The sequence below is a fragment of the Thunnus maccoyii genome, chromosome 10, assembly GCF_910596095.1.
Source record: "Thunnus maccoyii chromosome 10, fThuMac1.1, whole genome shotgun sequence".
NCBI classification, from domain to species: domain Eukaryota; kingdom Metazoa; phylum Chordata; class Actinopteri; order Scombriformes; family Scombridae; genus Thunnus; species Thunnus maccoyii.
This window is the reverse complement of record NC_056542.1, coordinates 34401988-34429647: the sequence shown is the minus strand read 5'-3', so window position 1 is coordinate 34429647 and position 27660 is coordinate 34401988. Positions and strand designations below refer to the sequence as shown.

At 41.4% G+C, this 27660-nt stretch overlaps 1 long non-coding RNA gene across 1 annotated transcript; it reads right to left on the bottom strand.

Annotated features, from left to right (window-relative positions):
* Positions 1–24622: 24622 nt before the first annotated feature.
* LOC121906190 lies at positions 24623–26248 on the bottom strand. Its single transcript, XR_006098569.1, has 3 exons — positions 26055–26248; positions 25723–25778; positions 24623–25454 (listed from the first exon to the last, which is right to left on the bottom strand). It is a non-coding gene; the product is annotated as an uncharacterized LOC121906190 (long non-coding RNA).
* Between the last annotated feature and the right edge of the window lie 1412 nt (positions 26249–27660).

The following is a 27660-nucleotide window of genomic DNA, read 5'->3' as shown; positions in this document are numbered from 1 at the left end:
GCCAAATAAAAAAATCAACTAAGGACGAATCAGCTGTGTGACCACTGAGACTAGTTTACATTATTCATTTTTAATTGACATTGTGGGTGTATGTGATGTGCTGTTGTGTGTAGCTTTGTATTTTGTATGGTGTGTTCTTTGTGGGGTTTTTTGTTGTTGTGGTTTGTTTGTTTTGCTTATGTTTTGATTATAATGGACTACGGATGCAAATTAGCTTCGAGCTAACTCCAGTGCAGTGCATCATTTATGTTTAATACTGCATACTGTCCTGTTCAATAAATCAAATCAAATTAATATTTCACTTATGTAGTATTGCCTATGTGCAACAGATAGCTAATGATGTACCCGACGTAACTGAGATCTTTGACTTTTTGTTAAACTCTGTATCACATGCTCTACACTGCAGAGTATGAGACAATATGTTCGTAATTTAGGTTTGTACTACACATCACTGTGATAATCAGTACTTTTTTCTGGTGGCATACTCCAGTGGCATCTCCATACCATACTGACATGCAACAAAGTTATCTACAGAGGCCTATAAAGTCCTGAAAGGTGATACCTTTTCATCTTGTTTGAACAAGTTATTATGTTGTGCAAACAAGTTATGGATCTTGTGTGAACATGATAATTTACAATAAAATTCATATGCTTATCTAACATACAGTCTGCCAACTTCAGATACAGACAGCCACCATATATTGAAGAGAACTCAGCTTATCAAATTTTATTTTCACCTTGGAATGTCATACAATGAAATTCTTGCTGCTCTTGCACAAAGAAGAAAGAAAGGGCTGCAGGGCATTCAGATAAAGATATATTTATTAACAATTTATGACCAGTTATAAATGCAGACTCTAATTATTTTCATTACTGGCTTATTAAATTAATAAGTAACTGTAAGCCTGATAATTTAGAACACGTTTATTAAATGATTCATAATCAGTTATGATGGTCCATTTGGTCATTTGCACAGGAACTGTGAATGCAGTCTCAGCATTTTGCACCCTGTTAAAAAAAACTATTTATAATTGTTGTTGTGGTAATACTAGATCGGTACTATTACAGATGTTTTACTTTAGCTAACTGAAAACATTCAATGTGCTATTTTGCCTTTTTGTCTTCTAGCTTCACTCAAAAGTAGATTTAGTTGTAAGATATTGGGTGTTGTAAATAGTTAATAATTACTTAATAGTCACAGTCATTGGTAAGTCATCAGTCCTGCAGTTATAAATGATTATGAATCATTAATAAGGGGCTGAATGTTTCACACTTTCTGAAGACATGTTTCTGTCCCTCTCTGTCCTGTTCTTGTATCATAGTCCACTCCCAATCAAACTGCGTTTCCCTCTCTTTAGAAGTATCAGTAGTTAGATATAAACAGAGTTGAATGTGCCAGTGTCCTGTAACTACCAGCACAACATAGTCTTGCTTTAACCATGTTTAAGTTAAGAAGCAACACTCAACCAATCAATATTAAAATTTCCCAGAACTATCATTTCTCAGTTGGTATACTGAGAGAGTAACTCAGATAATCAATAGACCTCGCATAAGCTGAAGGAGGTCTATAAATCTGAATTACAACAATTGAATTATTAGACATACTATTTGTGTTTAGGGCAATGAATTCAAAACATTTGTGCATGGTAACAGCATGTAGAATAGACACAGAAAAACAAGATTTGACATAAATGGCCACCCCGCCACTTCTTCCAATTCTAAAAAGATTATAATCATCTAAGGCTACCTCACAAACACTAATGCCATTCTTAAGCCGTGTCTCTGAAAGAGAGTCTGCTTGAGAGACTAATAAATTCACATGATCAAGTTTCTGGTACTGGGGTAGGCTTCAGTCTGTCAGAGAAGGATCAGAATTACAGGGAATGACAACAGAATTAAGGCTCAGAAAGTCAGCAGGCACAGATTCAGTTATATAAGGGGATCAAAGACAGGGCAATGACGATTTGACAAACTGTTTTCAGAAGTAGGTAATTGTCAGGCCAGTGATGTTATAGAATTAATACACCCTGAAAGTCAGTTGTTTTACCCTCAGTCCATTTGGATGAATACCATCCTTTTTGTACAGGTCCTCCCTGGGCCAGGATAAATCGAAGTCACTTATGAAACAATATCCTGTAGCAATACAGAAGTTCTGTAACCAGCAATGCAGGCTAAAAAAGTGTCTAAAATGCCCTGAACCCTTTCCTAAGGATGGGATGGGGCCAGACAGGATATAGTTTTCCCAAGGCTCTCTATAGTTATTGTCAGAGACTCAAAGTCAGACTGAAGTTTGGTCAATTGTCTAAACATTACATCATTAGCTCCAACGTGCACATAACAATGTGGACAAAGTAAAGATCAAGTATAGCAGAAATTTGTTCAATGACATCAAATACTTTAAATCCAGAGAAACAGTAGGTAATGCTACCAGGAAGTTTGACAAACCTAATGATAGAATTGCCGATCAAAAAGATCTCAGGCTGACCGTTGAGACATCCCCCACCATAGATGACTAGGTTGCTAGGATGATTTACAAGAACTGTCACAGCATTAGCAGCTGTATCAGGTCCCTCATCCTCTACAGTAGATGGTAATAGGGCAGATGCAGGCTGGGAAGACAGAGGTGCAGGAGAGCTATGTGGAGGTGTTATGCTGGGCTTACGGGCAGGATGATCTACCTGGGGACGCTTGGCCTCAGGCCATGGGTCAGGTGGAGAGCCTGTACCACTGGATGAAGGAGGGGAGGCAGGACATTTCCTCATAGATGATATGAATTGGTTACTAGCACTACTAGCTGCAAGTGGAGGAAATGAGCTATCAAGCTCAGCCAGAGGAGTGAATGTGTTTCTCAGGGGGAGTTCAGTCTCAGGGTCGAAAAGGGGGATGGAGAGTCTTCTCTCTCCCTTTACCACTGAGGACCATATTGTAAGGCTGTGAGAAGGTCCAGGGCCATCATACCGGTTTCACTGGTTCCTCAGTTAAGTCTATTTGGATGTCAGCTAATGTGGAGCACAGCTGAGCCTTACGTTGAGGGAGTTCATCAATCAAAATTTTTATTTATTGCAACTCAGATTTGATATGGATGAGCTCAATGGCTGACACCATTATGCTGACCGTGGTGTTAGTCTTTGGTATTGAATAAACAGCAAACAACTCGCAAACTGGCCTTGAAGCTGCTGTTACTGTGCCACAGGCTGGCCACTACAGGGCTGCAAGCTGGGTGCCAGGCTGCTGCTGCTATTGCTGGGGCGTGGGGCGGCTACTTCCAGGCCATGGGCTGGTAATGAAGTGTTGCTGCTGGGCATGGGTTAGCAGTGAGCTCTGGGGCTGCTGCTTTTGGGCGGCCAGCAGAAAACAAGTGAGTGACTGGGGGGAAATGCAGACCCCTCCTTCCACTATAAATAACCATATTTTATTATATTCATACAAAAGGTATGAGGGTATGTTTAATAGCAAACCATGACTCTTAAACCATGGCCCTCTGACGCCTATTCCCTCGTCAGAAAAAAAGCAGACTACCAGCCCAACTTACTGTGGCCTCTCCTATAGCACTGCAAAAGTTACCCATGACAATTCCAGCTCTGACACAAAAATAGGACACCAATGGAATGAGCAAATGGAGGGAGTGAGAGTTATCACCAAAACGCACAGCTAATTTTTTAAGCAAAATGCAAATCCTCCTTACAAATAATCGTATCATCACACAAGCTGTGTGTGCACTTCACCAGAATATGGGTGCATCACAGCCACCCCTCCTACCAAACAAAACTAACAAAATTTAATAAGCCTATACACACACACACACACATACATCACAGTGTGCACACAGCCAACATTAGCAACATGTGCATATTAATGACCGTTTTCCCAAATTAACCGTAATAAATAAATAAATAGCAGCGGCCAGAAAAATATCAGTTGGCACGGCGGCCATTATTAGACTTTAATAACGTACCCTTTGATGATCGCATTACCGGAAGTTACTTGAAAACAAAATCCTGGAGTTGAAGAAAGTCTTGGTTTTCTGCACCAAATTATCTCTGGTGTAGGTCTTCCTTTGCCGATTAACTCCAATTTTTCATAAAAGTTAATCTTGAAAAAGACATGGATAATCCTCAATAGCCGTGGTTACTCCCGGCTTGTTGATCTGTTTTTTTCCCCCTGGTTTGTCATTATTAAATGGTAAATGAACTGTACTTGTATAGCACCTTTCTAGTCTTCTGACCACTCAAAGCTTCTTTACACTAAATGAATGAATGCGCATTAGAAACTCCTCCTTGCATGGCAGCCTCTGTCATCGGTGTATGAATGTACGTGTGAATGGGTGAATGTTGGCATATATTGTAAAGTGCATTGAGTGGTCGGAAGACTAGAAAGGCGCTATATAAATGCGGTCCATTTACCATTTACAGTTGTTACTAATTATCTGATGTGCATAGACTAATAAATGGTAAATGGACTTTACTTGTATAGCGCCTTTCTAGTCTTCCAACCACTCAAAGCGCTTTTACACTACAAATCACATTCACCCATTCACACACATTCATACGCTGAATGGGTACAGGTGCTACCATGCAAGGTCCCAACCTGTCCATCAGAGGGAACTAACCATTCACACACAGATGGCACAGCCATCAGGAGCAATTTGGGGTTCAGTATCTTGCCAAGGACACTTCGACATGCGGACTGGAGGAGCCGGGAATCATACAGCCGATCTTCGGATTAGTGCACAACCCACTCTACCGTTTGTGATTGTGTCCACTCCATTTCAGTGCGCTGGTGCACTGCTCAACACATAATGGTGAAGGCCAGGAAAACTGTTTAAACTATGTGTTCAAATGGAGTGTAATCTGTCATCCAGCGGTAGCAACCACGTAAATATCAGCTGACAAAACAAACAACAATGTAGGTCTACAGGGCAAAAGCCATGGTAGCTTTCCTAGCTGACAAATAATTGCCAGCATGGACAGTAACATTCACAATATGATTTTATGTAAGCCTAAATGACATTAATCAGTTCCCTGTCTTATCAGTCTCCCTTGATTTTTTGTGTTTGTATGGGCCATGTAGTTGTGGTGACATGAACACCACTCTCGCCACTGAAATTTGGTGGCAGATCTGGCGTATCTGCCGAGTACAATAACCGTCCAATGGTGTGCAGACTCTGCCTACTCGGTGCACCACAAATGTACCAGTATGGTAATGGTGTGGACCCATTTACACAGCAGGCTGAACTTGTCATAAAATAGTGACAACAAAGCCCACCCATTTGAAGGGAAGATATGGTTATGATTGGTCAATTCAACTGTCATTTGAATTACTTGGCCCTCTGTAAATTTATATATGTTTTCTGAGTCCCATCACCATACAGCAGTAAGACACTTTTTTTCCACACTATTTTGAAAAGAAAAACGTATTTAAAATAAATACAAAATGCAGCCATTTAAAGTTGTATGTCATTCCCCTAAGCCAAAATAAAAAACATATGTCCCTGCCCAGGGCTTAAAAAATAATTTGACGTGCCTCCCCGTTTTGCACCACCCTCCTCCTTCTCATAAATACTGCATAGTCCCTTATTAGTATTGAATATGACATTGCAAAGCAACACTTCAATTTATGAGAGACTATGAGAAAATTATCTTCAAAGAGTCTCTCTCTGAGGATACAACTACATCCTCATGGACAAAGAAGATGCAAAGAAGATCTTGAAGAACCTATACAACTGTGAAACAAGACTTTTCTACATGCAGTCACATTAAGTGACTATTTGTGACAAAAAAGGATCTCCTGTGGCCTCCGGATTCAGAAGTCCCTGAATGCCGGTCTGACTAATCCCACATTCTGTGACAAGTGGTGTGAAATCACCAACAAGTGCTCTTTTGACCTTATGGTTCTAGTGATACAAGAACTCTCACAATACAGGTTTGTGGAAGTGTGTCATTGCTCGGACAAAGGAGATTTCTGAGCACCTTAGAAGAAGAATTGCTGATACTCACCAGGCTGGAAAGGGTTACAAAACCATTTCTAAAGAGGTTGGACTCAACCAGTCGACTGTAGGCAGATCATGTAGAAATGGAAGATATCCAACACCATTGTTACCCTCCCCAGGAGTGGTCGAACAACGAAGATCACACCAAGAGCAAGGTGTGTAATAGTCCACAAGGGGGAGGAGGCCACAGGGGACCCAAGGGTAACATAAACTAAAGGCCTCTTTTGCAGTGGCTACAGTCAATGTTCATGAGTCCACCATCAGGAGAACATTGAACATCAGTGGTGTGCATGGCAGGGTTGCAAGGAAAAAAGCCACTTCTCTCCAAAAAGAACATTGCTGCCATCTACGGTTTGCTCAAGACCATGTGGATAAGCCAGAAGGAAATTGGAAAAATTCTGTGGATGGATGAGACCAAAATCAAACTTTTTGGTTTGAATGAGAACCGTTATGTTTGGCGATGAGCAAACACTGCATTCCAGCATAAAAACCTTATCCCATCAGTGAAACATGGTGGTGACATTATCATGGTTTGGGCCTGCTTTGCTGCCTCTGGACCAGGACGGCTTATAATCATTGATGGAGCTATGAGTTCTGAATTGTACCAGCAAATTCTACAGGAAAATTTTGGAGGTATCCATTTGTGAACTGAAGCTCAACAGAAAGTGGATAATGCAGTAAAACGAGCCTTAACACACAAGTTGCTCTACGAAAGAATGGTTAAAGCAAAAGACAGTTAATGTTTTGGAATGGCCATGTTAAACTCCTGACCTTAATCCTATAGAAATGCTGTGGAAGGACCTGAAGCAGGAAGTTCATGCAAAGAAGCCCACTAACATCCCTGAGTTGAGACTGTTCTGTAAGGAGGAATGGGCTAAAATTCCTCCAAGCTGATATGCATGGCTGATAAGCAGTTACTGGAAATGTTTGGAGGAGGTTATCGCTGCAAAAGGGGGTCACAACAATTACTTAAAAGCAGGGGTTCACATACTTTTGCCTCATACAAATATGTGACTGGCTAATTTTCCTCAATAAATAAACGAAAAAAAAATTTGTCTCATTTTTAAAAATTTGACATATTGCTTGTCTTGCTTTATGATGCTGATTTGACAATGCCTGATGAAGATCTCTGGTAGATTGAAATGCTGCTCAATTAAAATTGCTGGGAGCTACTAGTACAGTGTGCCGATTTTTTGTCTGATTCTTGCCTTTAGTGTGATTTTTGATCTGTGAAAGTTTTTTGGATGTGTGTGCTTCACACCCTGTTTGAGCTGTAAAAGAGACCATAGCCAGCAAACAACAGGGACAGACAGAGAGCCGCGCGAAACTTTCAACTGCAGTAAGTACACCAGAGGAGCAGTGAGAAAACGTACTCATGTGAGCTCCGTAGTGGCCTGCAGCAGTGAAATGGTGGATTTCCAATCCGGGAAGAGAAACTTACCATTGAGGGCCTAGTACTGGCCTGCTGCGGATGTATCAGCTCTGGTAAGTTTCAGCCTGAGTCAGCTTCTTGGAATAATAGTAAATCCTGCTGTCCAAACTCCAGTGACAAGTCTCTGTGTTACTGCTGGAGTGGTGATTGCCAAGCTGTCAGCAGGCTGTCTGACACTGACTTAGAGAGTGCCGTCTCGTTATGTCATTAGTGTTTAGGTCTTTGTTTTCAAAATGAAAACTGGTTAAAATAAGCAAAAGCTGATTAAAACGATAAAACAATTAAAACTCAGTTCAAACCAACCAGATATTGAGTCACGGGAAATAGGTAATTGAGTACCAGAGTGCTAGAGACTTTGAGGTGTTGAAACAAACATTTTTTTTTTTTTTGTTGAACAGGCAGTACAAGCTGCCAGCATGAAAATACTTCTCAAACACCGCCATCCCTGATCTCTACAACAAGCTGACAGTGGATATTGCCAGTGACTTAAAAGAGACCCACTTTATTGCTCTGACTACAGACATGTGGTCCAGCATTAATATGTCTCCCTATATGCCCATAACAGCTCACTATGTTTCTGAGGACGCACATCAAATTCCAAATGCCTTGGGATCACTTTTGCCCTGGAGAGTCACACTGCTGACGTACTTGCTGGAGTGCTCCAAGAGGGACTGCAAGCCTTGGGAATAGAGGAGAAAAAAAAGCATCCGACAGACAACAAGGCCAACATCACTGCAGACACTGTTATCAGACCTATACTGGCCACGGCTCAAGTGCTTTGGCCACAATTTGAATGTGGCAATCGACAATGCATTGAGCAAAGAAAAATCTAAAACTGACTGTTTTCAGTATGTGTCACTCTATTAATATGGCTTTCTCTCACAATTGGCACTGCATCTGTCCATAGCGTCGATGCCTCCTCCTACACCGTCTCAGTCAGACGGACCCCAGTGTGGCACGTGTAGTATATGGCATGTGAAGTGGAAGTTGCACTTGCCTTGTAGCCCTGTGGGCTAGCACCTTTCTCAATGTCTTGGCTGTCTGGTGCCGTTGTCTCCTTTGCTCTCTCTGGTTTGGACTCCATGCCCACTGCCCCGCTGTAGTCCCCTTGTCAGCTCTTCAGTCCCTTATGTCCACTCTCCACTGTGTCAGCTTTTGCCTGCTTACTTTACTGCTCAATCCGCTCTTTTGGGTGGAGCACACTGATTGAAACTATCTACAGGTGTGGATCAATCAGTGTCCTTCAGTGAAGGAATGTACGTGCTGCCTAAAGAGAAGAACACAGCAACCTAAAACAGATAAAATAGAAGCAAACCAAGCCAAAAAGATCAAATATAATAAACATAATAAAAGTCTCTATTGCACTTTGTGACACTCCCCCTAACTTTATCAGTTGTTGTCCAGACAACATTTTCTATTCAATACAATACCGGGCAGGCTTGACCCCAAAGTTCACACAAGTTGATTTGTGGAATGGACTGATTTTTAAGACTTTGATCAGGAGCTGGGGCACAGGCGATGGCTGATACAGCTTCCTGGGATGACTCACCAGGTTCAGGTGGTACAACAAATGAGGTGACTCTCCAGGACCTGTAATTGATGGATCCACTGTTGGCTGTGGCTGCACTGGGATCCCTAGGGGCCTAATAGAGAGTGTCAGTGGAATACCCACTCACCTCTGTGCAAGGCTGTGGAGGTTCTACCTCTTGTGTTTATTGTCCAGAGGAATATGGATAAGGTCTCAGGTTGTCAGGGCTGTCAAGAAAAAGAAGTAGAAATTACAACAAATGGTTTCCTGACCCACCTGGGCACTAACTTCCCTTGGGCCCTCCAACAAAAGTTTCTAATGAGGACCATCTGGGTGTGCCTTGCCACTGTCTCATTAGCTCAAATGTGCATAACAAAGGGTCTCAAAATGGTCAACAAGGTATGGTTAAACATCTCCATTGAGCCATTACCCTGGATATGATAAGGGGTAGTATGGCTCTCTCAGGTTCCAAACAGGTGACACAATTCTGAAACAACAGCATATTCAAACGCATCTCCATGATCAGAATGTTCTCTCTCTGTGCAACCAAAAGGCTGTATCACATGGTGTTACATCTGCGCCTACTGTCTCCCCTGACACTCCGTACACATCTACTTCCATGTCTTCCTAACTGTCACTTCTCCAGTGGCTCTCTCCCTCTTCTCCTTGTGTGTGTGTGTGTGTGTGTGTGTGTGTGTGTCTGATTGTTTGAGTGGAGACAGGTGTGCCGGAGTCAGGGCAGAGCACCACCAGCTGCACCTCATCCTGCAATCAACCCTGCCTATATATTCTCAGCTCTGCCACATCCACTCACTCACAGTACTGACTCAGTACTGTGCTCTCAGCTGTTTGTGCCTAAGCTTATTTGATAGTTGTTTGTTGCTTATATACAATCTGAATCTTATTCCCTCTTCCCTGCAGTTCCATCTGCTCCACCCTCTGGCCCCTGTCTCCTGGACCTTGCCTCATCTTGTCTGCCTCATTCTCCTAACCTGGACCCACCAAGCTCCATTCTTCACCTTGGGATCTCCACCTGGCTCTGCTGTGAACCATTCCCTGGGCCTCACCTGGCTAACTAGCCCTGCCATTCTGAAAATAAACACTGTTTCATTCCAATCCTGTCTCTGGCCTGTCATTGTTCGTACTTGGGTTCACCTGCTTAGTTGCCACTTGACACATTTTGCCACAGCATTTTAGAGGTTGATGTAGCCATTTGGTCTTTTGTAGGGACAGCCCATGCAAACCTGGAGAATAAATCTACAGCAACCAAGACATAGGAGTGTGTGTCTGTATGCTTCCCCAGGGACAAGTAATCCACTGCCACTAGTTCTAGAGGAAACGTGACTGTTGGGACAGAAAATAACAGCAGTTGGTAGACTATTGATGGATATCATTGCCTGTCCTGACCAATAGAATCTTTGCTGCAGCAAACAGTTTTTGCTCCTGCTAGATAGCCAGCAGCCTCTTGATATTTCTTCCAGACCAGCTTCCTCCATCCAGGTGGTACCACAATCTATTCAAACAGTTAATTTAACCTCTTTTTTCCCATATTCTCAAGAGGAGATTCCTCTTTACACATAGCTGGGCCCAACATCTAGCATAAAGCTTCAACAGTTTTGTCCCATGCCCCTGTGTATATCATGTTTGTTTACCCTGTCGTACCATAATCATTGCAAATCTTAATGTGGAATCCTCGTGTTTGTGTGTGCCCAATCTTCAGGCCTCCTCTTGGTCCTTTACATCTTCTGTGGCAACCATCACTCCAGACAGGGGCTCTTCCAGTGGTCTCTGTGACATAGCGTCAGCATTACTGTTCTCATTACTGTTCCCATTTCAAAGCAAGTTCTAATTTAAGGGAGCCATAGTTCTTGTCATTACACTCCTCACTACCCTGCACCTGAGGAAGAACTGCACCAAGACTTTCAAAACAGGCATCAGTAAAGCCTGAATGGTAATCTAAAGTCAATATAGGCCAAGACTGGGGCACTCACCAACATTTTTTAGTCTCTCCAAGGCTTCTTGGCAACTTGAGTCCCAGTCAATTGGCTGGCTGGTTCTTGCAGCTCAACTGCTTAGTGCCAATGGATGAGGGCATGTAGGGGAGCTGGGATGAAGCTTCAGTCCATGTTCACGAAGTTTCTTAAACACTCTCCAGGTGAATCAGATGCATGTAAAAACTTTCAGAATATACGATGATATCAGCCATTTACCTGAGATCCAAGGCAGCACTTCATCAATCTCTGGAAGGTTGCTGGGGCATTACAGAGTCCAAACAGACATCCTCTTGAACTCATGGAGCCCTTAAGGGGCTGGTAAATGCACCCCTTTTTCTTGTCTGCAGGGTCCCTCTACTTGCCAAGGTCTAAGGTTGAATACCACTCCGCTCTCCAGAACCCACATTTCTTCCTAACCAATACAACTGGGGCTGCCCATGGACTGCTGTTCTCCCTAATTACCCCTTTTTCTAGCATACTCTGTATGTGTCTTGATCTCATCTCTTGGTAAAGACTAGGTGGAACAGGCCAATATCTTTCTCTAGAAGGTTGGGTGTATCTGTGGGTATCTGATGTAACACAGCAGTGGTGCAACCAAAATCCTCATCTTGGGAGAAGACACATCTTCATTTAGCCAGAAGCTGGGCTGCTCTCTCCTGTTGTGTTTTAGTGAGGTTGTCACACTGAGGACGGCCTCCTGCAGTGTTGTCCTCTGCTAGTACCTGGACTTCCAGCTCCACCATCTCCAGCTCCCCATCTGACAGCTCCTGCAACACAAGTTCATTTGCATGGATTTGCTCAGGTCATTTCTGACACACCTTAGCTAATGACTGGTGATGGGGGATTCCCACCTGCACCCTTACCCTATTTTCAGTAACCTTGACCACCATATGGGCTACTTTCACTCGGTTTCTGTGTCCATTCACTCCACCAAAGCAGTAAATTTTGCTTTACCCAAATCCCCAAGAACCTGTATCCACAGCATCATCTCACTCTGCGAGGACACTATCACAGGCTGCTGTTTGGTCAGCTGGGCAGCGATGGGTTGATCCTCTGAGGATCCTGTGGTCATGACCCTCTGACAGCAAGCAAACGCTCTCTCCCATTCCTTATGTGAGTCCTTATAGATGATGGACTTGAAAGCCTGTAGACCTGGATGTCCACCACCAGTAACATTCTCCCACACAGGCCTAGTGACATTCATTCCCAGCAGCCCCTCGTGTGACCCCCATGCAGTCATCAGACACAATTAGGACCTCCCCCTGGGGAACCTTGATCCCCCCAACTTTAAAATCCAACATCACAGAATGAACATGAGGGATATGCAGACCATTGGCTGCTTTTAGTTTTAGCCAGCTTATATTGGCCTTTCTTCAGTATGGTGAATTTTAAAAAGATTCTTTAGAAAAGCTTCTCTAAAAATAGTCACTTGCGATCTAGCATCTAATGGGCAGGGAATGGTCACTCCTCCAGCTATCACTTCCACAGCTGGACAATTTACAACAAAGGAGGGCTTTTGTGTTACTTCAGTTGCTGGTTCCCCTTCCACTTCCCCTACAGTGGCCAGGTTTGGCAGTTTAACAGAAGCTGACTTGGTTGGCACTGAGGGCACTCTCTACAAAAATGTCCAAGCTGGCCGCAGTGGAGGCAGATAGGATGACTGTGGTCATCCCAATGTGGACAGAGGTGGGGGTGTCGGGGGCACAGGTATGTGTACACTGCTCTGCAGTTCCACTTTCAGGGTTCGCCCCAGCACATTAACTGACTTTATTAGCTCTGTTCTGGTTTGGTTTTTCCATTGAGAGAGGGTGTCAACAGGGAGTGCAGTGGTGACTTGGTAAAACCCCACCCCTCTCTTTCCAGCTCCTTCTGCTACGTCACATTCCAATGCTGATGCGTTCCGGCTGCGACGCGGTTTTGTTCTATCCTCCGGACAGCTTAATTTCCCACCAGGAGCACCTCAGAAGTGGAGTGTTTTGGCTGCAGACAAGCTAGCTGCCTTTTAAATCCAGATGCGCTGCTACTACAATAATTACAGTAGCCTAAAGGCAAAGCTGAACAAATACCTTTAAGCTAATGTAATTACTACAGTAGCAGTGCAACTGAACTGCCTGATTTTGTTGACTTGCTCAGATTTTGTTGATTTGGTCATTTTTCCTTGACTTTTGTAAATGGACTGTACTTGTATAGCGCCTTTCTAGTCTTCCGACCACTCAAAGCGCTTTTACACTACAAATCACATTCACTCATATTCATACGCTGAATGGTACAGGGGCTACCATGCAAGGTCCCAACCTGCCCATCAGTGGAAATCTAATCATTCATACACATCCATACACTGATGGCACAGCCATCAGGAGCAATTCGGGGTTAAGTGTCTTGCCCAAGGACACATCGACATGTGGACTGGACGAGCCAGGAATCGAACCGCTGATCTTCCAATTAGTGGACGACCTGCTCTACCTCCTGAGCCACAGCCGCCCCAACTATGGGTAAGTAGGCTGCACAGTTAAATGGTTTCTTTATTTGTCTGTCTTAATTGTGTTTATTGTTGATGTATGATTGGTAGTCTGCAGAGGGTGTTTTATTCTGAATTGACCGGATGCTCTATGCTGTTTCTGTGACTTCCTGCCCTGTTCCTGCTCTGCTCTGTGCAGCTTGACATCAAAAATAGATAGGAGAGCCACTTTTGGGATGCTTCTGAAATGTGCTGTGGCGTGTCTGGTGAAATCACAAGCGTTGTCTAGAGTGGCTGTGATCAGCTCTGGCCCAGTGGAATCAAATCGTTATTGTTTTTTTAAAACAATATTTTTTCAAAACCTTTTTTAATTTTTTTTTTTTTGCATTTTTGTACCTTTTACAATAAGTTTGTTTAATGAAATTATTTGGGGGATTTATTTGGTGGTATATTTCAGTAGGCTTTGTGCCACAGCCTGAGCATTTCATTTGTCTAAATAGGACTTGCGCAAGTTGCTTTCACTGGAGTTTAGGAATTTAAGCATTTTAATTTTAAGCATTGATCTCTCAATTTAAATGTGCCATTGTCCATTTTAAGTGTGTTTTGCAGTTATAACTTGAGTTATAAAGTTACTTATTGTTGTCTGAATTTGATTATTGTGAACTATTTATGGGTGAATAAACACACCTTTACTGTACATTTTTTATTACCTTTAAAACAACAACAACAACAACAACAACAACAACAATAATAATAATAATAATAATAATGTAAGTGATGCAGGTGTATGAGAGGGAATAAAACATTTCAATATGTTTTGAGTTTTCCTCATAACTTTTTAGCAAAGTCCGAACACAGAACGCAATATGCTGCCATTACATTTCTTTTGATCCCCAAATTCTCTCCTCTCTCTCTGTTTTTCTGTCTCTACGTATTCTCAACTCCACAAAACCACCTGCTGTCTGAACAGCGCCACCAAGTGGCTGACACTAGAATATCAACCAAACACTGCAATTACCAAACATATGCAGACAAAATGACAGGCAACAATTCAATAAGAACACAGTAAACCCATGTTTAAACTTATGTTTACACAACTTTTTCCCATCACAACTTCACTCAATTTTTATTTATTTATTTATTTTTTAAATTTTATTGCACAGTAAAAACAAAGTACCATAAACACAACAACAAAAGAAAAACAAATTGTGCAGATGAGATTTAGAAAACCCCTAGAGGTTTATGGTAGTAATCTCACCTCATTACACATTATAAGCAAATACAAAAGTCATTTCCAAGGAAACTTGTGGATGAGACCTGGGTAATTGAGTTATTTCCAATGGAGAGACAATAATTAGATTTACAATATTTTTTTATTTTTTGATGTAAATATGATAAAATTGGATGTTTTGACATTGATAGATAATTTGTTTAATTTGAACCATTTGGAAATATTTCCTAAATCAGAATTTGCTTTGGCCATAAGTACGGAGAAATTAGTATGTGAGAGAAATAAATTAGCATCATTGGCAAAAAGTACTGCGAACAAGGACAATGCTGCAGCCAGGTCATTAATATAAATAAGAAATAGGAATGGTCCTAGAATCGATCCCTGTGGGACCCCACATGCTAAAATGGCACTATCCGATGACCATTCATGATAACAAACAGTTGTCAATTATGAATATAATTGTAAAACCATTTATAAGTGATTCCAGTAAAACCATAGTGTAACTGTTTTTGGAGTAAGATGTCATGATTAACAGTGTCAAAAGCTTTAGGTAAGTCAAGAAATATTCCTAAAGCATATTCATTGTTATTCAAAGCAGTATGAATTTTGTCAACCAGTTGAAGCACAACCATTTCTGTAGAATAATTTCTCCTAAATCCATATTGGTGTTCATACTGGATGTTCCACTCCTGCGAATGTTTCATCATTCTGTTATAAACCAACTTTCAAAATCTTTGAAAAGCATGGAAGGACAGAAATAGGGCGGTAACTGTTAAATGAACTTCAGTCTCCAGATTTAAACACAGGAACTACTTCAGTAAGTTTAAGGTCTTTAGGTATTATTCCAGTTCCTTGAGATTTGGTAAATATATAGGTCAAATGGCTTGATAATTGAGGAGCTAATTTTAATGACCAAACATGACCAGATCTCACCATGACCAGCTGCCGAATCTCTCATATTGGCAATGATGTCCATGATATCCTTCTCAATAATAATAACATTCTTCTTCTTCCTCTTATCATTATCATTATTAGTAGTAGCAATAGTACATTTATTGCATTTTTTAAAATAATGTATTTTCTGTTTAGAATATTATTAATGATGTTTTTAATTAGAACTGAAGATTTTGAATGATCAACTTGAGCATGGCTCAGTGTCTGATGGCCCTTTGAAATAATCAGACTGTTAATATGGACTTATGGAAGCAATAGAGTTACATGAATAAACATTTGATTTTTAAAAAAAAATCCTATTTAATAGCCCAGTGTCCCCTCTATTCAAACCACGGTTCCCCTTTTAAAGTGTAAGTCAGAGTATCTGTGCTTTGTGCAACAATATCATGACAGGATCATGATCCATTTAATATTAGCTTATCTTTTTATGTTACAATCCAAATCATATCCATAATGTTAACTACTCATATGGTGCGCAGAGCAAAGTTTTGGTCATCAGGCCTCCAAGTATGCATAATATGCTTCTATCTGATACTTTACATTAGGTACTATTCATTTAAATTTATAATGTTTATTTTTCATAATAGCTCATGTGAAAGAAAACATCAGTGTTGCACCTCCAGGCCATCCAGGGCATCAGGTCACACCAAGCTCTAGGCTTGAAGGGTATTACATTTTCACTTTAATAGTTCAAAGACAGGTCAAAACAGATATGGAGTCATTTCGGGTGGGTTCATTCATTCCAATTGTTGATGTGCTTCTCTCTGAGGTGATTGGAAGGAATAAAAGCCTTGAATCCCTGCAGTCCCACATTTTGTGAGAAAATGTTGTCTTTCCATTTGCCTCACAATACAACTGCAGCACTGAGGATCTAGAATATGAGATCTCTCAGCTTAAGCAATTTCTCGATAGGAAGCAAACTAGTGGCTTGGAAACACCAACCTGTTTAAAAGAGCTCACAGTCTTCCTTAAGCCATATAGGAAGATGTTCCATGAGATGTTTAAACTTTGCAAAATTAAACTTGCATTACCTGTGAGCACTGCAGCATGTGAGTGCCATTTATCTGTGCTAAAGTTAGTCAAGACTGTCTTGAGAAATACAATGAGTGACCAGCAATTGAGTAATTTGGGCTGTTAAGTGTAGAGTCAATAAGGGCTAGGGCCATAAATCTTGATGATTTTGTGGATGTGTTTGCCAAAAGACACAGTAACAGGTAAATGAAGTTGTATTGAAAAGAATGTAGCCTAATAAAGCAGGGGTATGAATAGGTTGTGAGTAGGCTACAGTAAAATGTACATTGTCCATGATAATACTTTTTTTGTTTTGTTTTTCATTTTTAGACATATATAATATAATATTTTCATTTACAAAAAGAAACAGCAACACTCAAATAAAGCTGTATTTAAAATAATTGGAGGCCTCTGTTGAGCCAGCTTGTTCCCAGTAAATGTTTTGCTTGTTACAATCAATGTAATCCTTCAAATTAAAGCTGTATATTTGTCTTTTTAAGAAAAAGACAACTAGCCTATTTGAAGAACAATGAATTGCATAACACATGTATATAAGATACATAACACATTAAAACAGGATTGTTGTGGAACTCAAAATGTTAACTCTACCAGTATTTTGGGGCAACTGTGGCTCAGGAGGTAGAGCAGGTCGGCCACCAATCGGAAGATTGGTGGTTTGATTCCCGGCTCCTCCAGTCCCTATGTTGATGTGTCCTTGGGCAAGATTCTTAACCCCAAATTGCTCTTGATGGCTGTGCCATCAGTGTGTGAATGTGTGCGAATGATTAGATTTCCTCTGACAGGCAGGTTGGGACCTTGCATGGTAGCACCTGTACCCATTCAGTGTATGAATATGGGTGAATGTGATTCGGAGTGTAAAAGCGCTTTGAGTGGTTGGAAGACTAGAAAGGCGCTATACAAGTAAAGTCCATTTACCATTTATTAGTCTATGCACATCAGAAATTAGTAACAACTGTAAATGGTAAATGGACCGCATTTATATAGTGCCTTTCTAGTCTTCCGACCACTCAATGCACTTTACAATACATGCCAACATTCACACATTCATACACTGATGACAGAGGCTGCCATGCAAGGAGGAGTTTCTAATGCGCATTCACACACACACTCACACACTGGTGGCACAGCCTTTGGGGACCAATTTCGGGTTCATGATCTTGCCCAAGGACATTTTGACATGCGGACAGGGAGAGTCGGGGATTGAACATCCAATCTCCTGATTAGTGGACCATCTGCTCTACCTCTGATCCACAGCTGCAGCCCTAAAATAAGAAACCAACCAAAGTATATTAGTATGCAATTCCTTAACACTCATATTGACATAAGAATGAGATAAAATGTACAAAATATTAACCAGGATTAAACAGTATTTGCAGTATGCAATCAATACTACTACAACTACTACTACTACTACTAATAATAATGATAATACAAGTTGCATTCATGTGAGGCGCGATATTAGATTCAAGATCATAGATGTGCAAATATAAGGTTATGGGGTTTTACGTTAATATAAAGTGTAATATCCATGGGAGGGATAGAGTCCATGTCAGTGGGGGTCCCAGGCCTTGTTGATGAGGCCAGCTGCAGACAGGAAGAAACTGTTTTTGTGGTGTGAGGTTTTGGTCTTGACAGAGCTCAACCTCTTGCTGGAGGGGAATGTTTCAAAAGATTTATGTCCAGGATGGGAGGGGTCAGCCATGATCTTACCTGCTTGCTTCAGTGTCCTGGAGGTGTGCAGGTCCTGGAGGAATGGCAGTTTGGAGCTGATCACCTTCTCAGCACAGTGGATGATACACTGCAGTCTGCCCTTATCCTTGGCAATTGCAGCAGCATACCAGATAGCAATAGAGGAGATGAGGATGGACTAAGTGATGGTGGTGTAGAAGTGCACCATTTTACTTTGGCAGATTGAACTTCTTAAGCTGCTGCAGGAAGTACATTCTCTGCTGAGCCTTCTTGGTGAGGTTGCTGATGTTAAGCTCCCACTTGAGGTCCTGGGTGATGATGGTTCCCAGGAAGTGTAAGAACTCCACAGTATCGACTGAGAAGTCACACAGGGTGATGGGGGCGGCTGGGGCTGTGTTCCTTCTGAAATCCACAACTATCTCCACTGTCTTTAGAGCACTGAGCTCCAAGCTGTTTTGTCTCCGCCAAGTCACCAGATAGTCAACCTCCCATCTGTAGGCGGTCTCATCTCAATGAGCCCAATGAGGATGGTGCCATCTTCAGAAGCTTGACAGACTGATGACTGAAGGTGCAGCTATTGGTGTACAGGGAGAAGAGATGTTGAAAAAGGATGCAGCCTTGATTTGCTGATGGTCACGGAGTCATGGGAGACATGCTTCCCCAGCTTCACATGCTGCTTCCTGTCGGACAGGAAGTCTGTGATCCACCTGCAGGTGGAATTATTATAAATTAAGGATTTAAATTAATTACCCACTAAACAGGGATCATTACTATGGGCAGCCATAGTTGTCAACCAGAAACACCTCTGCTAAATGCACAGCAGGGGGCGCAGATTTTCCAACATAAGTATGGCCAAACACACACTCAGAGGGGACATATTATGCTTTCTGTGGTTTTCTGTTATTAATATACTGTTATATGTCGCATATCTATGTTAACACAGTCAAAGTTCCAAAACATGGTGGCAGCCTCTGAGAGCTGGCCAAGCAGAACAGAGCGGGCTTACTGGGAGAGGGGCTTTAAAGAGACAGGAGCTAAAACAGCCTGTTTCAGACAGAGGCTGAACTGAGGAGCAGCGTAAAGGGCCAATATAAAATAAATGCAAAGATAAACCAGTAAAGAATAAAACAGAATATAAATATAGACCTGGAAATGTGCATTATATGTCCCCCATAAAAGAGTCTGTTCTTTCAGAAAGTATAGTCACCCACTCAATAAACATCAGAAGTATACAGTATAGATACTATTACTATTGAGTGTAAACTAATCTAGGTTGCTGCTCACAGCGCCTGTAGAGTAGAACAGAGCCACACATCCATAAGTCAAGGTTTGCTCCTTTTGGTTAACCATTAATTAATGAGTTAATTCTTCTTGACAACACCCTCTTCAAATCAAAGATGATGACTTGGCAGTCGTCTTCAAAAATAACAAACAACAGGTTGAACATAAACCAGGATATGAATAATGTGTGTGAGCTCCTGTCTGGGAGCCTTCTCTCTGCCTGAAAACACACTGGACCCTTTTATCAACACTGACAAAATAATCCACCTCCACCTGCTGGCTTGACCCTATCCCAACCATCTGTTTTATACACTTTTGATTTAGTAATTTGTCAAAAACAATAAATCTGACTTCATCCTCCCCCTTTCCTCCCATGACCCCCTCCCAACCCTTCTCTTCATCAAAGAGATATGCTTGCACATTCTACTGTAGATAAAGTGTGTAGGTAAGCTGTTATTCTACCACCAGCCTCCAGAACAATTTCAGTGCGTCTTGTCATAGATTTGAAGTGTGTAGAACCAGAAAATATTCCCTCATTTGATGTTTTGATGATGGTGATGGAGAACACTGTCTTCCCAGTGGTATTCCATGGTAAATTGAGAGCTTCAGGCACAGCACCCTCTTCACCTTGACAATCTGGTACACTGTATGCATTACTGTTGACACCTGTGTTCCATTTTACTCTGACTCACGAATAAAACTCTTAGATACTTGAACTACTTCACTTTTAGATAGTGACTTCCTCCCATCATCATTTGTGTTTCATTTGCTGTTTCATGGCCTAGAACTTGCCACAAGCCATGACAGTGGTCCTTACCGCTCGTTAATGTTATTCTTATCTACAAACATTTTGTAGAAAGAAAATACTGATGAATCCAACAATAGTTCTTTATTCGTGAGTACACACAAGTTACTATCATATCTGTGTCAGCATGATGATCATTTGATGTTTCTGGAAATTATATTCACCTCCAGTGTATTGTTGTGGAGGCAGAGATTTCAGAGTCAGATATCTCAAAACCTGGACAAATAAAGCCAAAACTATCTGCAAGGAGAGATACCATCAGAAGATTTTTTTTTTTTTGGATGAAATTACCTTTTCAAAGAGTCATTCATAAAAACAAACAAACAAAAAAAACCCAAGTCTTCTAATTTCCCTCTGTTGGTATCTATCAGGGGTGTGTACTGAGAAAGAAATTCAGCCCTGGACTTATCTGCCCAGGGGTGGGAAGGGGCAAGAATGTGGCAAGAGTAGGGAGAGTTATTTTTACAGTGTCAACTACGCCACCTCAGGGAATTTCACCTCAAGGAAATTCTTGAGTCTTAACCACTTTGGGACTCAAAAAAAGAAAGGTCACACATGCTCGACAAACACTGGACTGATATGTGATTCAAAAAAACAGATATAAATTTTATAAGTAATATTCTTTTTTAAAATGACAAGCAGGTCTCCAAACTTTAAAATACAAATTAGCACCACAATAAATTGTCAAAATCTAGCAGTGTGGGGAGCAGGGGAGGGGGAGCACACAACAAATAAACATAAGGAGGGTGGGGGTGGGTGGGGTGGGGCTGTGATTGGCCAGTGATGCACACCCACGCAGCATGCAGCACACAGCATACAGCATGCAGCACACAGAAAGGGCTGGTGAAGACACAGACAGGGCCAGTAAAACAGATTTTCTGACAGTCCACCGGCCAACTGATGGATTTGTCCCAGTATGCCCAATGGCCAGTGCACCACTGGTATCTATCCATTTATTTTTTCCTCCTCCACAATTCAAATGGATGTGAATGGAATTCCTTTTGTAGTGCTTGAAGCATAAAAAATACTTGAAAAGCTCAAAAGCAAAATTCCTTTTTGGAAACAACGTCTATGGTGCTCTGGATAATCCACGGACCTCACTATGAATTGTTTTCATTAGGGCTTCTCTCTACTGGAGAAATAGTTCCAATGAAAACTGTGTGACTCTCTTCCACACAGGTCACCATGACTCTCGGATGGTGATGCAGCTGGTTGTGTAATGGCCTATGTGTGGTTTCTTGCTGTGTCCCACTTAACTGTTGTTGAGTCCAGCCCACACGAGAGACCATGTTTGCCTATTGGCCCCCCATGGGCCAAACACAATATAGCCATACAGTGTGGATGAAAACCCTGTACTTAACACCATCATTCAAAATTTAAGGGGGAAATCAGGGTTCAATAGGTTGAAGGCAGAGTTTTATCCACTGAATAGACACATACAGAGCAAGCCCTAAAAGAATTCAATTATCTGGGTTTCAGTAATCGCTCTTGACAGACTCTTCATGCAGAATGAAGACTTTTCTCCCGCTGTTTGATTCCAGTTCAGACAAACATATCTTGACAGTTCAACATTGTCAAATTATGACTGGGTGGCAGCTTTCAGAACTCAAAGCAGAGATTTAACAGGAACTTTCACAAATATCCCAACAGGGCTGCAGGGCTTAAAGCTGTGTAAAGCTGCAGAGTTGGGTGATGTTCTCAGTTGGTTCAACACTATTAGCAACCATTCACATTAGACAGAGTCATTTGATTCACTGTAAATACAAAAATATTGCTTATTGCAGGTTTAAATTATTTTTTTGATTTTTAAAAACATTTTAAGATGTAGGCACTTAACTTTGTGTGTCCACTAAGTATCACAAATGTAGGAAAACGAATGTAAAATGTATGTAAATTAGATCACCTACTGTATTTACAAGGCTGGATAACCAGGCTTGTGTTTGGTTTGGTGGTGGGTCAATAGGGGCTCAACAATAAAGGCTGTTGATAAAGTCTCTTCATTCTGCTATCAGAAGTGATTGTGGTTTTACTGTGTGCTATTTTTCCAACAGCAATGCTGAAAATAAGTTGCTGCATTAGGACACACCTAAATCACTGAGACCGTCCTCACAAAAAAAAACAACACAATAAGTTGTGATGCCAGTTGCTCAAAAACGGCCTATAGTTATGTTGAGTGACAGATGCCATCTAGCGGCTAGTATACGTACATACAGTGCTGCTTGGAAGTATGTGAACCCTTTAGAATTTGCTCTATTTCTGCATAAATATGACCTAAAACATGATCAGATTTCCACTCAAGTCCTTAAACTAGATAAAGAGACATCAGTTAAACAAATAAACTTGAGTCTAACCTCCAACTATGGTCTTGATTTAAATTTGACAAGTTCTAATTGACATTGTGGGTGTATGTGATGTGCTGTGTGTAGTTTTGTATTTTGTATGGTGTGTTCTGTTTCTTTTTTTTTTTATTTTCTTTTTTTTTGCTTTGTACTGTTTGTTGTTGTGCTGTTGTTTTTTGTTGGGGACTACAGATGCAAACTAGCTTCAAGCTAACTCTGGTGCAGTGCATCTTCAATGTTTCAAACTGCAATCTGTCCCAGTCAATAAATAAATAAATCAAATCAATACAAATGAGACAAAAACTTTACACTTGTTCATTTATTTATTGTGGAAAATGATCCAATTTTACATATTTGTGCGTGGCAAAAGTATGTGAACCCCTAAGATTATCAATCATTTGAAGGGGAAATTAGAGTTGGGTGTTTCAATCAATGGGATGACAATCAAGTGTGAGTCTGGGAGACCCTGCCTTATTTAAAGAAGAGAAATCTGGGTCTTCACTGTCAAACTCTGAGCTTCACAACACAGGTTTGTGGAAGTGTGTCATGGCTCAAACAAAGGAGATTTCTGAGGACCTTAGAAGAAGAGTTGTTGATGCTCACTAAGCTGGAAAGGGTTACAAGACCATTTCTGCAGAGTTTGGACTCCAGCAGTCGGCTGTCAGGCAGATCATATACAAATTGAAGACATCCAACACCATTGTTGCCCTCCCCAGGAGTGGTTGAACAACAAAAATCAAACCAAGAGCAGGGTGTGTAATAGTCCAGGAGGCCACAACGGACCCCAGGGTAACATCTAGGAAACTAAAGGTGTCTCTTGCAGTGGCCACAGTCAATGTTAATGAGTCCACCATCAGGAGAACATTGAACATCAATGGTGTGCATGGCAGAGTTGCAAGGAAAAAAGCCACTTCTCTCCAAACAGCACATTGCTGCCGTCTATGGTTCGCTCAAGACCACATGGATAAGCCAGAAGGTGATTGGAACAATGTTCTGTGGATGGATGAAACCAAAATTGAACTTTTTGGCTTGAATGAGAAGCATTCTGTTTGGCGATGAGCAAACACTGCATTCCAGCATAAGAACCTTATCCTATCTTTGAAACAAGGTGGTGGTAGTATCATGGTTTGGGCTGCTTTGCTGCTCTGAACCAGGACAGCTTGCAATCATTGATGAAGCTATGAGTTCTGAGTCGTACCAGCAAATTCTACAGGAAAATGTCAAGGTATCTGTCTGTGAACTGAAGCTCAACAGAAAGTGGGTAATGAGGTAAGACAACAACACTAACTGACAAGTCGTTCTACCAAAGAATGGTTAAAGCAGAAGAAAGATAATGTTTTGGAATGGCTGAGTCAAAGTCCTGACCTTAATCCTAAAGAAATGCTGTGGAAGGACCTGAAGCAGGAAGTTCATGCAAAGAAGCCCACAACATCTCTGAGTTGAGACTGTTCTGTAAGGAGGAATGGGCTAAAATTCCTCCAAGCTGATGTGCAGAGCTGATAAACAGTTACTGGAAACGTTTGGTTGAGGTTATTGCTGCAAAAGGGGGTCACACCAGTTACTGAAAGCAAGGGTTCACGTACTTTTGCCTCCCATAAATGTGTCAGATTGGATAATTTTCCTCAATAAATAAAAAGATGAAAAAAATTATTTTTTTTGTCTCATTTGTTTAATTGGGTTCACTTTGTCTAGTTTTAGGACTTGTGTAAATATCTGATCATGTTTTAGGTCATAATTATGCAGAAATAGAGAAAATTCTAAAGGGTTCACAAACTTTCAAGCAGCACTGTATGTCGACAATTTTCCTCATTCAGAGGAGGAGGGGTGGATGGAGGCATTAACCCAAAAGTGGACTTTGCCAGAGGAGACCACTGCTTGTTTCATTTTTCTAACCGTGAGTCGGGATATTTCTTTCAGAAACGTACAGTGATTGCCCCCTAATTATTGTAGCCATGATGGCAAAAGTCACCTAACTTTAAGGATGTGAATAAACATCAAGGAGACAAAGGGATGTTTATTGAAGGCTGCTGAAAGGACCAGGCAGGAGAAGGATAGCCCAGTTTATGCTTGCTGCATAAACTGGGCTGCCACGAGGGTCCACGTTGTAGGGGTTTTATGGTCAGGAGTGGGGTGCTAGTCAGTAATGTCATTGATCTTGTTATTTACAGTCTGCTGGTGAACTTATTTCTCATCCTGATATAATTTGCCCACTGTTCATGTGCTTAATTGCATTTCGCAGACTTGTTGAGATCATTCTTGAGGATGTGCATAGTCAACACTGAAAAGATATGCAGGATAGTAGGGATAGCCATTATGTACATATGAATGTGTAATTAAAAGCAAGTATATCAGTGGTCTAGATGGGACTGGAAAAGAAGCACTGATCTCCCTTCACCTGAGTTTGGCTGCCTCTCATGGCAGTTATTGAAATAATTATAATCAAATGACAGATAGGAAACTTCTAATTCTAAATGAACATTTGACTGCACTGTATTGCTGGTCTGTGTGGCAGGAAACTGTCTTCAATGTTTAGCCTTCTGCTCTGCACTGTTGGAGACCATGTGATGCTATGAATGCGATCTGCAGCTGCACAGCAGAGAAGAATCTGTTTTGCCTTGTTCCCCACAGACAGGACAGCTTTCCGTCCTAGATACATCCCTCTGTCTCCGATGCTGTGTTTATTTGGGATTTCGTCACAGCTCTGCTTGGGTGGATAAGAGGCCTGGAAAAAAAAATCTGTGAGGAGAGCATTTCTAGAGAGGGATGGTGTAGAACAGCCTGGCTGGAGGAGGGGGGCTGATGGGACATGTTTTGTCAACAGACACAGAATTTTAAAGGGCCCAACTCTCAGGGAGGTCAATACTATGTCCTGTTTCAATAAACCAGAACAGCTTCTCTGCACTATAGTGGCCTTTCAGACATTCACCCCCAAAGAAGGGGACAGCTGGGGCCAGTTTAAGACCAAAACAATGTGGAACATGTTCTCTTACTTTCTCAGCATACAGGCATCGTATAGTGACAGGCCATGGCATCCTTTCACCGTCACCTGATTAAAAGAATAATTTATTGCACTTCTTTAAAATGAAATCACAATACTCAAAAGATAAAACTCAAGTTAAAATACAAAACATGCCAGAATTTCGATGTCTAAAAAAACAGTTTGAAAGACAAATGAAGAAAGTTAAAAGTTCTATTGACGATTTTAAGGGGGATGGACGACAACATTTCTGTAGCAGTTCCTAGCCGCCACAGTGTGGTGCTGCTGAGCTGTCTCTTTACAGACACACAGAGCCATCAGTAACCCAGCACACCTGATCCTTACCTGGACTGCAGGCCAGAGTGTAGTGCTACTCCCCAGCTCTTTTGTTCCCCACTTCCTCCCAGACCCCTTATTGTCCTCTTTTTTTCTTTTTTCCTCTTTCTGCCCTCCTTCCTTCCGCCGCTGACGGCTAGGCTACTTATGCTTTGCAAGGGGGCGACAGGTCCGCCTCCGCAGCCGCCTCATTGGTCCACTGCTTGCCGGCTCTGCAGGGATCGGTTCTTTCAATTTAAATCACACGTTCACAGGTGTGGGTGATCAGTGTGGGGAACACTGGCAGGTTAACATAAAATACATGTACAAAGCAAATTAACATGCAAATTAAATCAAAATTACATACACAAAAGATAATTCAAAATGTTTGCAAATACTATAAAACAAGATCAATCCAAAATAAATACACATATATTCAACTGAAATGTCTGTGACAAAAACACCATTTGATTCCTATCAGAGTTTGATTTTAGATATCCTTACTTAGTGTTAAGGGTTGGATTCGGCAGAACTAATTGTAGCTGTAGAATAATACATTCTCTCTTCAGCGAGGTCATTAAATGTATGAAATTCACACTTTGAGCCAAATGGCCCAAAAAATATGCTGATAAAATAAACTGAATAGATCTTCAGAAATAAAATTACAATGTGGATGCATTATTCGGCAGAGAATTTCATCCCTTACTTTCTCAGCAGGTGATAGTACATAAGATATTCACACTGTCAAGCTAGCATATAACAGCATTTGATTCCTAAGTGTATGAGAAACCCAAGAGGCAAGGGCATTATTCTACAGAACAGATTTTGTAGCTGTAAAAACATTTTGAAACTACTATTTTAACCAGGAAGACTGTTACATATATGAAATACCCACTGTCAAGCCTAAGGTGATAGATCCATCACAATGGATAGGCACCCCCCCCCCCCCACCTGTGCTGGCCCCACAAAATACCAAGATTTATAAGCTGTAAACCTCTCAATGTAATAGGGCTATACTGTTTAAGTCTTAAGGGCCTAACTGGAAGAGCAGTGTTTGTGGGCCCTCTGGTGGTTTACCACTGTGGCTGTTGGGTCTCTGTATGCAGTGCGCCTGGCCAACTTTTTTCTTTCACCAGTGCGCCACAGATGTTAAACAGGGCTGAATAGACCAGTGCCCTCTTACAGCAAGCCTCCAAGCCCCTGGATGTTTCCCACAAGAAGACAATTGGCTATAAGCAGGTAGAAAATGAATCAGCTGGTCCTAAAGCTATAGTGTACACCAACTTGTTTTTATAAACCAGTAAGATTTAAAATAACAACTCAAACTATGAGGGAGAGCACTCGTTTTCAGGTTGGGACAGTAAGATTTTGGTAACGTGATGTTTTTTGTGCAGAGGAAGTCAAGATAAATCGGCATAGCACAATCAGCACAGTCTGTCTGTTCATGTTCAGACCTGTGGTTATAAACAGATTGCTGGGCCCATCCATTGACATTCTAGCAGTGCCGGCTCTGGTCATTTTGGTGCCCTAGGCGAGATTAGGAATTGGTGTCCCCCCCAACCACATTACCCCACCACTATGCCTCTAAAACACTTGCTCATTCTACAGTCAAAACATGGACAACAAACATCAGACA